The following is a 15,235-nucleotide window of genomic DNA, read 5'->3' on the forward strand; positions in this document are numbered from 1 at the left end:
TTTTCACTTAAAGCCATTAGAGTAGATGGAATCACTCCAAGAAGTGTTGAAAAAGTTCTCACTGTAAGTTCCAAAGATTCTTTCTGATTTCTTTTTAAAGGAAATTCCAAGATTTATGTTTAATCTAAAATTATATTTATACCTTAAATATCTATTGTGAATCATAATTTATGAAATTTTTCACATGTAAAATTTTATTCATTTCATAAAAATGAGTCAGAAGGATCTGGAGATGAATCCTGAATATTCTACTTAAAAATGGCCACTTGAACTCAGGAATGGAACTGTATCTAATCCAGTCTGACTTCAGCAGTACCTTCAGCAGTGGCTGCAAATTCTAAGAGACTTTAGTTCCCTCTTAACAGCTTAAGAGGGAGTAAAGGGAATTTGCACAGGATGGCCCTGATGCAGAGTGTCTTTCCTGTTGACTGCCAACCCTGGGGCGAGAGTCTTTCCTTTTTTGTGGGGCTAATTCCTGGGTTCCCTCAGCTACCCCTGAGAGCTTTTTCTGCTTTTCCATAACCTGTGTAAATAACTCCCAAGTTTAAATTCCCTCTCTTGGAAATACTAAGAGTGGTATTTATTTTCCTGATTAGAGTCTAATTTGATATAACTCTGTAAACTTCCATTTCCTCCTTTGAAAATTGAGATAAAGTTACCTACTTCAGAGGACTGTTTTGAGGATCGTTGTTCAGTTGCCAACTCGTATATGACTATTCGCGGCCTCAGGGACAGCAGCATGCCCCTCACCATATCATGGAGTTTGCCCAGGTTCATGTCCACTGAATCAGTGATGCCATCCATCCATCTGATCCTTTGTCACCGTCATCTCCTTCTGCCTTCAATCTTTCCCAACATCAAAGTCTTTTCCAATGAGTTGGCTGTTCACATCAGCTGATGAAAGTATTGGAGCTTCACCTTCAGCATCAGTCCTTCCAATGAGTATTCAGGGTTGATTTCCTTTTCAAGGTTGACTAGTTTGATCTCCTTGCATTCCAAGGGACTCTTAAGAGTCTTGTCCAACCCCACAGTTCAATAGCATCAATTTTTGGGTGCTCCGCCTTCTTTCTGGTCCAGCTCTCACATCCTTACATGACTACTGGAAAGACCATGGCCTTGACTATATGGACCTTTGCCAGCAAAGTGATGTCTCTGCTTTTTTAATACACTGCGTAGTTTTGCCACAGCTTACCTGCCAAGAAGCAGTTATCTTCTAATTTCGGGGCTGCAGTCGACTGTAAAATATCTAAATGATGAAGTCAGGGGATAAAGTAACAGACAAATCAGCATAAGGAAAGGGGGAGAAGCTAAGAAAGGCTGATAGAAGGAAAAGAACCTTCATTATTTCCTTTGTCCTAAAAATCCCAACTCTCAAAATCTGTAAAATAATGATCATTACTTTCATCTCATTTTAAAATTTTAAGGTGAAGAAAATGAGGTTTGTAGACATCAGGCACAGCACAGTTAATATATAGAATTAGAACACAGTTCTGTCTGAACTCTAAATTCATACTTTATTTTCTGTCTCCTATAATAACTCCTATTGGAAAAGTTTCAGATAATAAACTATCTACTAAACAGTGCTAAATGTGTGCAGGCTCTGTTTTCAGGGATGGGATCTGTGATCACTGACAAAAGGCAGAACAAAACTGAAGCAGCACTTCGGCTTTACTTGCATAAGTTGAAAAAAAATTACTACTCATTTAACACACACATTTTAGAAGAAGGATAGGATTCTAACCTTGTCCTGGCGCTCAGTTTAGAAAATCTCTTTATCTCCAGTCATTTGCATTTTTTCACCTTCATCAAGTTGATTGAGATCAGTCATGAATCAGAAATGTTTTGCTTTTACTTGCCCATAGTATCCATGTAAATGCCACTTTGAATTACCATCTGTTTCCCTTTACTGTAAGATGTTTTTATCCACAGGGTCTGGTAAACCTGTTTTCTCTCATGAAAAATAAGTCAGGTGACAAGGTTCAGAAATTAATTGTGGAAAAAGGAAAATCTTTGATATGAACAGGAAAAGGATGCCTTACAATAAATATTCCAGGTGTGGAAGTTAGACATCATAGCAGGTGCTGTTTCCACCTCAGGTTTTTTAAGTTTGTAAACTTTAGAAGAACTTGAAGTTATTTCTTTTTGATGAAAATAAAGATCTTTGAAATTTGTTAAAAACATTCCTTTATGCTTTGGCAGTCTTACAGGCAAAACAATATAGTTTATTTAAGGAAAATAACATGGAAAAACAATTTAATAGCATGACAGGATACATGAAGAGAACTTCAAAAGCTCCTGAAAGCTGTGGAGGGTGAGCTCATATTTTATGGAATGCAGTGAGAAGACAGGTAAGCACAGACCTCAAATTTCCCACATGTAAGATGCTTGGGAGGTCTATATACTACTCTGGAAAGCAGTAGTTTAAAGAAGGAAGACTTCAACTAGACACATAAATGTGGGAACCAATATTGATAAAAAAGGAATTTCAAGAAATGTGGCTATCGCTTCCAAGAATTTGGTTCACATTCACTTAATTGATTTTTGCTTTGCTCCTCATTAGATGTTGTGGTTTTTGCATTCATTTGCCTAGGGGCATACCACCCTGGACTGTGATCTTAGATGTGATAGACTGAGCAAAGTTTAGTCCAACTTTAGGTTGTGATGGCCAGAAAGACCACCCAGGAGAGTTGTGCATGTGATCACTTAACTCCCGATTTACTGATGCAATAAGAAAGCCATGAAATAATATGGATTCTTAAGCAGATTTAAAAAAAAATCTGGAATGGAGACAAGGAAGTTAGAAAATGGTTTGATGATCTTTGATTATACTTGAATCATTTTATTCTTTATTTGGTATGTATATTATAGGATACTTAATAAGCAAATTCATAGATAAGATTTATTAATAGCTACTAAATGCCTAGCACTGGGCTGTCTCATTTACTCTTAGAACATGACTATCTCATTTATTCTTAGAATGAGGAAACTAAGTCTCAAGGATGCTAATCTATTAAAACGAATCTCTAAGAGGAAGAAAAGGAGCCAAAGTGTGGGATAGGTGAATCAGACTTAATCTATAGAAGAGTGCCAGTTTTTAAACTTTTAGGTGTCTAGTGATTTCAAAACATTTCAAAAGTTAACTTTTAGACTGCAGGATTAGGCCGAAGTGAAACATCTACTGGGTGAAACATAACTTCAGGTCTTTGCTACTCCTTTAAGAAATTTGGCAGCTTTTAAATTGTACAGAAGTAGAGATGCCAGGATTTATGCCAATCTCCAGTTTATCTAAAAGTCCTCCCACAGTGTCAACATGTTACTAGCACTGACTGTGAATGAGTATGGCTATGAAAATACATAAGGTGTGGTTGTACCATTAATCAGGTGTGATCTTTCAAAGTATCATAAATTTCAGTGATCAATGCCAAGTCTCATTTTGATGACTTGGGGACTAAACCCATGGGTCAGACTGACAGAGACAAATAAGAAACTAAATAGGGATGTGATAGTCTGTTAGGGGTGGGAAATACTTGTTAGAGTTTCAGAAATGTCACTTGTGAAAGATGGTAGGTAATTTGAAACTCTACATATCTCTCATCTATAATTCCTATGCTTGAAAGTGAAATTTTGTATCATTACTAACAGACTTTATTTGGTTTGAATAAAAAAATTATCATTTAAGTAATTAAAAATTATTTCTGCTTGCATTTCAAATGAATTAAAATTAAAAGCAATGAAAATAAATCTACCCATTTGTTTCTTGTGAGTTTATGGAGATTCAGTGGGAAATTTTAGGTTGATTTCCTAAGAATATTTTTCCTGACAATGTAATACAATTAATAATTTTATCTTAAAATTAATAACAATATGATGAATGTATAATTATTATTATAATGCTCATAAATCTACCTTTAGATATTTAAATATTAAAAAATAGATATATTTCTTGAACAGCCATGCAGTATAATCTATTCAGTTCAGTTCAGTGGCTCAGTCATGTCCGACTCTGTGAACCCATGAACCTTAGCACGCCAGGCCTCCCTATCCATCACCAACTGCTGGAGTCTACCCAAACCCATGTCCATTGAGTCAGTGATGCCATCCAACCATCTCATCCCTCTGTCATCCCCTTCTCCTCCTGCCCTCAATCTTTCCCAGCATCAGGGTGTTTTCAAATGAGTCAGCTCTTTGCATCAGGTGGGCAAAGTACAGATATTTCAGCTTGAACAATCAGTCCTTCCAATGAACACCCAGGACTGATCCCCCTCTAGGATGGACTGGTTGGATCTCCTTGGAGTCTAAGGGACTCTCAAGAGTCTTCTCCAACACCACAGTTCAAAAGCATCAATTCTTCGGCACTCAGCTTTCTTCACAGTCCAACTCTCACATCCATACATGACCACTGGAAAAACCATAGCCTTGACTAGACGGATCTTTGTTGGCAAAGTAATGTCTCTGCTTTTCAATATGCTGTCTATGTTGGTCATAACTTTCCTTCCAAGGAGTAACCATCTTTCATGGCTGCAGTCACCATCTGCAGTGATTTTTAGCCCCTCAAAATAAAATCAGCCAGTTTCCACTGTTTCTCCATCTAATTGCCATGAAGTGATGGGACCGAATGCCATGATCTTAGTTTTCTGAATGTTCAGCTTTAAGCCAACTTTTTCACTCTCCTCTTACACTTTCATCAAGTGGCTCTTTAGTTCTTCTTTGCTTTCTGTCATAAGAGTGGTGACATATGCATATCTGAGGTTATTGATATTTCTCCCAGCAATCTTGATTCCAGCTTGTGCTTCCTCCAGCTTGTGCTTTCTCATGATGTACTCTGCATATAAGTTAAATAAACACAGTGACAATATACAGCCTTTACGTACTGCTTTTCCTATTTGGAACCAGCCTGTTGTTCCATGTCCAGTTCTAACTGTTGCTTCCTGACCTGCATACAGCTTTCACATGAGGCAGGTCAGGTGGTTTGGTATTCCCATCTTCCTTAGAATTATCCACAGTTTATTGTAATCCATATAGTCAAAGACTTTGGCATAGTCAGTAAAATATAAATAGAGGTTTTTCTGAAAATCTCTTGCTTTTTCGATGACTCAGTGTATGTTGGCAATTTGATCTCTGGTTCCTCTGCCATTTCTAAAACCAGATTGAACATCTGGAAGTTCACAGTTCATGTATTGCTGAAGCCTGGTTTGGAGAATTTTGAGCATTACTTTACTAGCATGTGAGATGAGTGCAATTTTGTGGTAGTTTGAGCATTCTTCGGCATTGCCTTTCTTTGTGAGTTGAATGCAAGCTGACCTTTTCCAGTCCTGTGGCCACTGCTGAGTCTTCCAAGTTTGCTGACATACTGAGTGCAGCACTTTCACAGCATCAACTTTTAGGATTTAAAATAGCTCAACTGGAATTCCAACACCTCCACTAGCTTTGTTCATAGTAATGCTTCCTAAGGCCGACTTGACTTCACATCCCAGGATGTCTGGCTCTAGGTGAGTGCTCACACCATCGTGATTATCTGGGTTGTGAAGATCATTTTTGTCCAGTTCTTCTGTGTATTGTTGCCATCCCGTCTTAATATCTTCTGCTTCTGTTAGGTCCATTCCATTTCTGTCCTTTATTGAGCCCATCTTTGCATGAAATGTTCCCTTGCTATCTCTAATTTTCTTGAAGAGATCTCTAGTCTTTCCCATTCTGTTGTTTTCTTCTATTTCTTTGCATTGATCACTGAGGAAGATTTTCTTATCTCTCCTTGCTATTTTGGAACTCTGCATTCAAATGGGTATATCTTTCCTCTTCTTGCTTTTGACTTTTCTTCTTTTCACAGCTATTTATAAGGCCTCCTCAGACAGCCATTTTGCTTTTTTGCATTTATTTTTCTTGGGGATGGTCTTGATCCCTGTCTCTCTACAATGTCACAAACCTCTGTTCATAGTTCATCAGGCATTCTATCTATCAGATCTAGTCCCTTAAATCTATTTCTCACTTCTACTGTATAGTCATAATGGATTTGATTTAGGTCATACATGAATGGTCTAGTGGTTTCCCCGACTTTCTTCAATTTAAGTCTGAATTTGGCAATAAGGAGCTCATGATCTGAGCCACAGTCAGTACCCAGTCTTGTTTTTGTTGACTGTATAGAGCTTCTCCATCTTTGGCTGTAAAGAATATAATCAATCTGATTTTGCTATTGACCATCTGGTGATGTCCATGTGTAGAGTCTTCTCTTGTGTTGTTGGAAGAGGGTGTTGGCTATGACCAGTGCATTCTCTTGGCAGAACTCTATTAGCCTTTGCCCTGCTTCATTGTGCACTCAAAGGCCAAATTTGCCTGTTACTCCAGGTGTTTCTTGACTGCCTACTTTTGCATTCCTGTCACCTATAATGAAAAGGACATATTTTTTGGTGTTAGTTCTAAAAGGTCTTGTAGATCTTCATAGAACCATTCAACTTCAGCTTCTTCAGCATTACTGCTTGGGCATAGATTTGGATTACTGTGATATTGAATGGTTTGCCTTGGAAACAAACAGAGATCATTCTGTTGTTTTGGAGATTGTATCCAAGTACTGCATTTCAGACTCTTTTGTTGACTATGATGGCTACTCCATTTCTTCTGAGGGATTCCTGCCCACAGTAGTAGATATAATGGTCATCTGAGTTAAATTCACCCATTCCAGTCCATCTTAGTTCGCTGATTCCTAGAATGTCGACGTTCAATCTTGCTATTTCCTGTTTGACCACTTCCAGTTTGCCTTGATTCATGGACCTAACATTCCAGGTTCCTATGCAATATTGCTCTTTACAACATCGGACTTTGGTTCTATCACCAGTCCCATCCACAACTGGGTATTGTTTTTGCTTTGGCTCCATCCCTTCATTCTTTCTGGAGTTATTTCTCCACTGATCTCCAGTGGCATATTGGGCACCTACCAACCTGGGTAGTTCATCTTTCAGTGTCCTATCTTTTTGCCTTTTCCTACTGTTCATGGGAGTCTCAAGGCAAGAATACTGAGGTGGTTTGCCATTCCCTTCTCCAGTGGACTGCATTCTGTCAGATCTCTCCACCATGGCCCGTCAGTCTTGGGTGGCCCCACGTGGCATGGCTTAGTTTCACTGAGTTAGACAAGGCTGTGGTCCATGTGATCAGATTGGCTACTTGTCTGTGATTGTGGTTTCAGTCTGTGTGCCTTCTGATGCCCTCTCGCAGCCCCTACCATCTTACTTGGGTTTCTCTTACCTTGGACGTGGGGTATCTTTATCTTTTCACAGCTGCTCCAGCAAAGCACAGCTGCTGCTCCTTACCTTCGAAGTGGGGAAGCTCCTCTTGGCCGCTCCTGTGCTGTCTGTGGTTGATGTCAAATGTCTTCCACAGGATGTTCAGTATTACTCAGGTATCAGTCAGTATTTGTTTAGAAAAACAAGAACTGGTCGACCTGTCTTTGATAATACATAGAATCAGAGGCTTCTACAGTTGTGGGACGCCAGAAAAGAGAAAGGCAGTAAGCTGTCACTAGCTTGCTTAGCCAGCAGAGTGGAAGTGGTGGATCTCAGGAGCTTGTGTTGGAGCCGTTGCAGAGCTCAGGTGCCTCTGAGAAGTGCCCTATGTTTGCCTCAGACAGTTGCAGTGAAGTTACAGTGACTCCCAAGGGGCCTTATCAGCTATGCCAGCTGCCATGAGCACCGAAGTGCAGACTTTACAAAAGGTCACCCTGAAGTACCTGCAGACTTCACAACTGATACCTGCTCATGTGTCTGGCTGCAACTGCATCTACTAAATAATTATATGTTCTTCCCTTTTATTTTCCAAAGCTCACATGCATGACTGTCAGTGGTAGACTCTAACTCTACAGGAAACCATTCTGGAAGGATTCTGGGGAATGTGATGCTAGTCCCTTCTGCAATGAAGAGAAGACCATCAAAGGGGGTGACAGTGATACTGACTTAACAGCAGTTAATCCAGCATAGTCCAACCATATCTCATCTCAGCATCCCGTCACATTCTTTTACCCACATTTTAAATTCTGATTACCACCACCAGCAACTAAACATGGTGTTAGCATGACACACACACATACACATCCCTCATATGATTGAAGCTCTGATCACCTTCTCTACATAAAGTGTGTCGGGGGGGAGACACAAAATCCCATATGTCACCATATCTATCTCTAGAATATCTTTAGATATTCATTCCATTTCTGGACTAGTGGAATCCCTCTTTAACATCCTATATCTTAAAGACCAAATTATAGGGTCAAAGTATGAACATACCATATGATAGAAAGTAACGTAGTAGGCTTGTCTTTTTATTTCATATTGATCAAGAGGGATTCGAACTGGCTTTGATGAAAAGGCAGCAGGTATTATTTAGAGATTTGTATTTTAAGCTTGAAAATGTGACTGCATGGATTGTTTCCTTTGGGGAGGGTGAGAGAACATGCAGGGAAGAGAGTGAAGCAGGCTTTTTTGTTTTTATCAAAAGACGAGTTTTAGAGTTCTTTAGCAAATCTTTCTGGTCCATCTGAGTAAGCAGTGGTGTGGTATTTCTCCTTTGTTTATAAATAGGTATGGTAATGTGACTGGTTTTGAACAATGAAACATGAGCAGAGATATGGTATATGTGACACTGGTTGTAAACTCTGAGAGCCAGTGTACGATTTGCCACGCTCTCTCTCTCTCCCATGGCTACTGGAAATATTACAAACACCAGCTGCTGCATGAGCCTGAATCTTGGAATGAGGATGATGAGTAACAGGGCCTCCACCAGAGCTCTGATAGGCATAAAATGTGTTGGAAAAAGAAAAGTAGATACAGGATAGACAACAATATTATGTTATAGACATCAAACTTTCTAAGAGACTCAATCTAAATTATTCCCAGCACAAAAAAAGAAACAACTATATAAAGTGACAAAAGTGCTAGCTACTGCTACAATGGCAATCATACTGAATTATTTAAGTGTATCAAATCAGCATGTTGTAGACTCTATACAATAATATATCAAATAATTCAATAAAGTGAAAAAAGTGTTTTAAAAAAGACTTTTACAATGTGAAGCAGCTGAGACTTGGGGTGTTTTATTATTGTAGCCATGTCCCATTCTGAATAATGTATCCAATATTAAATATGAAAAAATTATATATATATAATCAAGTTTTAAATCTGCAACTTGTCAAACACTCAGAAAGCAAAAGTTATTAGAACATAATCCTAGCATTTCATGCAGTTAAGAAAATAGAAGGAGACTGAACTGGTTTAGTATATTTCTGATTATGTCATGGTTTATTATATAGCATAAAACTTTTCATAAACTTTGATCACATTCCATATTATGGGGCATGGAGGACTAGCAAATTAGCCATGGTGGTGATTTGTCTACATAATATCTGGCAGTGCTGCTGATCAGCAGTTTTCTTTCCTGATACTTTTACAAGCATGGTCTAGACCAGTCTATTGAATGTAGGCATATGCTTAGCTCTGTTTTAGGTGCTCACAGATATATTGAAGTCACTTTTCAAACTGTTTTGAAAATTTGATTCTATTACAGATAATCCAAAGTATTCTTAATTCTTCAGAAGCAAGGTGTGTTAGATTAAGGCTGACATATCTAGGAAAAATATACTTCCGTGAAATAAATAAGGACATGGACAAAGGGTCAATAAAGTTATTAATAGCTATATCACTTTAAATATTAAGTTTTCAATTCAAATTTTAGATTATAAAAACTGAGGGTAATAAGTACTTCATAAATTTGTAGTAAGTTTTGATCAGTGCATCAAAGTAGCTGTTCAACATATATATTGGGTTTTTATTTAAAATTTTATCCTTAATATAAATGAAATCAGGGAAATTTCTTAGTGATTACTTCATAGTAAATAATAAATGTGTGTCTCCCCTTACCCCACTGCCTATTACTTGCACAATGTGACTAGAGCCCATGAATTTTTTCCCACGTGAATAGTTGAACAGTTAGTAGGCAAGAGAAAAGAAAAATTGATTTTCTCTGCTTGTGTATGGAGGCAGCTATCTCCATCTACACTTGAAAGGATCTCTTTGGAAGTGTAGTGGGTCTCAGTACTATCTTTTATTTGATGGACATGCTAATGGCTCAGACAGTAAAGAATCTGCCTGCATGCAGGAGACCCAGGTTTGATCCCTGGGTCAGGAAGATCCCCTGGAGAAGCAAATGGATCTCAGTACTATCTTTTACTTGATACTGTCTTTGGCATGGTGTATCTGCAGTAGGCACAAGCAAACCTCCCCATTGGCAGGATCAACTGCTTGCTTAGCCAAGAACAACATTATCCCAGCATCTGCAAGACAACTCCTTAAAGATAACATTTCTTTCTTGATCTTGTCAAGGGTCACATGACCCATCATGATGCCAGTTAGACCTAGATTGAATAAACTGTTGATAATACGACATTTGATGTCCAACCTCTGTCTCTAAAACCTTCCCTGTCTTGTATATTTATGTATATATACTCACATCAATTGAATTTTTGGATATTTATTTCAGTTTTTTTAAAGAGTGACTTTCTCGATGTTTCACAGTGATGGAAAGCCCTCAGTCACCTAAGCCCCACGGCGCCACCTTTTCCTTCTAACAGTCCTGTTATCTCAGCTGTTTGGCAGAATTGAAAAGTTTCACCAGCTGACGATGTCTAGAAGGCATGTGGCCATGGAACAGGACAGTAGCTGCAAGATGTTTTCTTCTGAATCTAACTAGGAAGCCATGGAGCATGAGAAACTCTTTCCTAGACAATGTGAAATGAAACAGGGAAATACACTCCAATTACTGTCCCACATCAATATCCAAAGGGAACACAGCGCATCAGTCAGGAGGCTATTGTCTCCCTAATTAAGTTCCAAATTGGAAATGGCAACTTGTTTTCTTCCTCCCATAATAGTTCTCTAAGTAAATTGTCTTCTCTGGCTGTCTGCTGCTCTCTTGAGGATTCGGTTATTTAGGGATAAAGAACTTGTGGTTGTGAAAAGCATGGATTACAGCCAGCTCCCTGCCTGAGAGAGAAAATGGAAATGAGCACTAGGGTTAAAACATGCTGAAAATCAGATACGTTTCGACAATTCATTTGTGGTGACTTGGATACCCTAGAAGCCTTTTATACATTTTATATACATCTCTTATTGACTATTTACCTGGCCCACTCTAATGAATGACTTTGCTTCCTGAACATCACAAATGGAATGTTTGATACCTCTTCTTAAATTATCTTGATAGGTGTTCAAAATAAGAATTTATTTGGGGATTTAAGAGAAAAACTTTCATTAGTATTAGTTAATCTTTACCATAAGTTTATGTTTTCTATGTATTTTTGTAAAAAAACTATTTACCTTCAGAATGTTTCCAGAATTCAACCTTAACAGAATTTGATGCTGGAATATTTTTTTTTTTTGCTTAAAGATTTCCTCCAATTATGAAATACCTTCTATGATTTTCCTTAAGAGAATGTTACTGTGTTTAAGCCTTGTCAATAAAATATCTCACTTGTAAGGTAAAAAATTCAGGGGTGGATGTTGCATGAATAATCTATCCCAAGTTTATTCACTTGTTTTTAGTATTTTTGTCTTATATTCATAGAACCTACTTTCATTCTTGAAAATGGTTATCTACTCATTACTGTCTGTGAATATGGTCATGAAATGATATCTTTATTTTGGTCCTAAACTAATTTCTTCTGAGCCCTCTCAAAGTGTTTTTAAATTACTAAGGATGTGAATCATTCATGGTTTCTAATGTATTGATATTGTCCTTAGGAAGGTTTGTTTACTTTGTGGTCTATATATTACTTAAATCTTATGTATCAAAAGTGATTAGAAGATAGTACATCATACATTTTTAATCTTAATATTCTGTCTTTTATTATAGTATAAATAATAACATAATATTTTAACAAAGTGAGTAACAAAAACTAAAGACATAAAACACTAAGAAGCAAAAGCTTGAGATACCTTTAAATGAAAGTTACAGAAACTTAATTCTCAAGGAAGGTTATATATATCAGTGTCGTTTTCCTGAGCATAAATGTAGCATAGAATATACTGTGATAAAAAATTAATCCAACAGGTTACTGTCAAGTATAAGAATACAAGTAATAAGTATGTTATTATTTGAAAACTTATTCTAGTTACTTTGGATTTTTCTTTTTGCCTATTTCCTCTTTTTTAAAGTATAGTTGACTTCCAACCTTGATTGATCAGAAAGGCTCTCTGTTGAAATATGTTTTCATGTAAAAGTATAAAAGCTCCTAGTACCTCTTTTGCTGTTTTGGAGAGTTCCATGTTTGTGTGATCAACAATTTTAGAGTTAATAAAAACTTGTAAAATTCTGCATAGACCCATTTGTCCCCCCTTGCTTCCCACTTTTGGTTTTATTTTGGAGTTTTCCCCCCCAAACTTAGGCATTAGTTTTTCTTTGAGACTTCATGCATTTGTTTATTTAGTCATCAAAATAATCCTGCTGATTAAAGTTCATTTATCAATTTGATACCACAGAGTTTCAGAAACTTTAGTAATTGGACAAAATTGCATGTATGTAACATCATGTGCATTTAAAACATAGTGTAAGAAGTGAGACAGATACAATTACAATTTGAATTTTTCCCTTAGCCGTTTGTTTTTGGTTACTGATTATGTTTCACAAAGTATCCATTTTTCTTCAACTTCATTGTGGAGATTTGGGTTTCTTGGCAATCGGTGACACTTTTTTAGGTAAACTTCTCTAGATTTTAATTCACAACTCATAAAGCAGAGTGAATTATAAAAGATAAATAGCAAGACTGACCATTCATATTTGAATTGATATAATAAAACTATACATGCACAGGCAGGAAGTAAGGAGTGGTGTTGAGGAACACCACTTTTGCTCATAGGTGTTTTTTTTTTAACATTCCTGAACATTTTATGTTCACAAATGGAGTGGGATGAATGAAAAACCCAGATTATTAGTGATGGGCAGTAGAGATGAAGTTTCTTTCCATATACTATGCCCCACCTGAGCTATTACAGATTATCTAATGCTATCCAGTGAATATGAAATAACTGATGGAGATAAGGCATGACATTTTCATCTGAGGCTTCTGATTATTTTCATATACAGCTAAGCCTGTTTAGATATCATGTCAGGTTCACTAAAACAAAAAGAGCAACGAAACAAATGGACACCCTCTTTTTCTGTTAAATCAAATATAATGACATTCATTTGCCTAACCTTGGAAGCAGACTGTATTAGGAAGCAGAGCACTATCTAAATGTTAAGCTAAATCTAAACCTATACCTAAAATATAAGCAGGCCTAATAACTACTCTGGTGGTGACTGACAAGTAAAAAAATTCCCCTTGAATTTCCCTGTAGCTCAATTTAATTCGTATAGGCTAATATATAAATTTTCTTCCTTCCTGTCTATGTGAATACTTAAGGCTAACTATTCATGGAAACAGGTAATTAAAGATCCTGTTTAAATATCTGTAAATACTATGTTGTCGCATAACAGGAATGTACTCTGACGTTTCAGTAAATAAGCTATATATTATGATATATATATAACCGAAGTTTACTAATCTTCATACAAGTCCAGTGAATTAATGGCAGATTTAGTTTCAGATGAGAATATACAAATTAACATGAATAGATCAGACAGTACAGTATTCAATTATTTGCTAAAATATACTTTTTTATAGCATTTTCAATTATCAGGGCAAACTCATGTGGAACTCTTTTCTAGCTTTCTTCACAATGTGTTAGTGTGATAGTTATGTGTATTTCTGATGAAAACTCAGAAACCTTAAGCTTCTTGCTCAGTAACCCTGACTATCAGTTGCTGCACTCTTTAGGGGTCACAAACCTAGACTATGTTGCAGATTTTCTTGAAAGATCTGTTCAGCTGTACTTTGGACTAAAAATGTTTTGGTTGGTGAATATGTTATTTGTGTTGGGAAAATGGTTATCTGTGCAATGGTTTTATGATAACAACCAGTGATGATAAATCCAGGTAAGCTGATAAGCTTTTTCACTATCGATAGGGTGGCTTTGATCTTTTTCTTTGCATGAAATGGACCTTTTCCCAGACATATTCCTTAATATAATTAGTTACATGTACATACAGCTGTGTGTGTGTCTATGTGTCTGTGTGTGTAAGAGAGGCAGGCATGAATAATATTACACTCTCTCATAAGAATGAGTTATGGTTGAAATATCAAATTCACTCCTTCAGAATATGAAAAAACATGGGACAGATGAGACTATTGATTCTACAATGTCACATGCCATGTGAATTAGTCACTAATGCAGTTGGAAAACTCAAACAATAGCTTTTGAGATTGCTGTTATGTGTTTGGATAGATCCTCAAGGTTTTATAGATGAATTCACTAGCTTCAGATTCACATTTTATTTCAGAAGAGAGCATTGCAAGTTTAGTTTTTGTTTTATTTTTTGTCAAATCAACTATATTTGAAAGGAGTTTGTATATAATGTAGTTTGTAGTTAAACTGGAAAAAACATTCTGGTTTTCAAATAAGTAACAAATTAACCAAGATTTGAGTAATTTCTCTTAGGTTGAGTTTTTATAAGCTGTACTGGGGAATGATATATAGTGTTTGAAGAATTTTCTGTATCACTTGTGATATAAAACTAATAGGATGGAAAATTACTTTGAGAAGAGAATGAGTTCCATGTTAGTTAATTGGCCCTTTTTATTTAGAAGTATTCAATAACTGAATGACAATTGGGGAATTCAGCATTTATGATGCTGAAATAATATCTCTATGTAAAAATCTATAATTTAAACAGGTGTATTTCTAGTACATAAGTGGAATATATTACCTGGTAGCAAGAGGCAAATTTTTTTCAGGTTTTTTTAAAAGTATACGTTATTGGGTATCTCACACACTGTGAAATTACAATATTTTACTTTTATTGTCATTATTTTTATTTCTGACTTTATGAAAAGTAAGATTTTCCCCTTTAATTCTCTCCAACATTAACTTTATTCTTAAATATTAGTAAGTTCAAGGAAGATAGAAGCTTTGAAATAGGCAAATAAAACATCATTTTAGAAAATTGAGTGTTCCTTGATATATTAATTTTCTACATCCCTAAAACAACTAATTGTTTTAAATTATTAGTAAATTATAAATTCTACATATATCGTGTATATCTATATCCATACAGCAATTTTAATTCATTTTTGACAGTTGTTAATAAATTTGCTTGGAAAATG

The sequence above is a fragment of the Capricornis sumatraensis genome, chromosome 3, assembly GCF_032405125.1.
Source record: "Capricornis sumatraensis isolate serow.1 chromosome 3, serow.2, whole genome shotgun sequence".
Classification (NCBI taxonomy): Eukaryota; Metazoa; Chordata; class Mammalia; order Artiodactyla; family Bovidae; genus Capricornis; species Capricornis sumatraensis.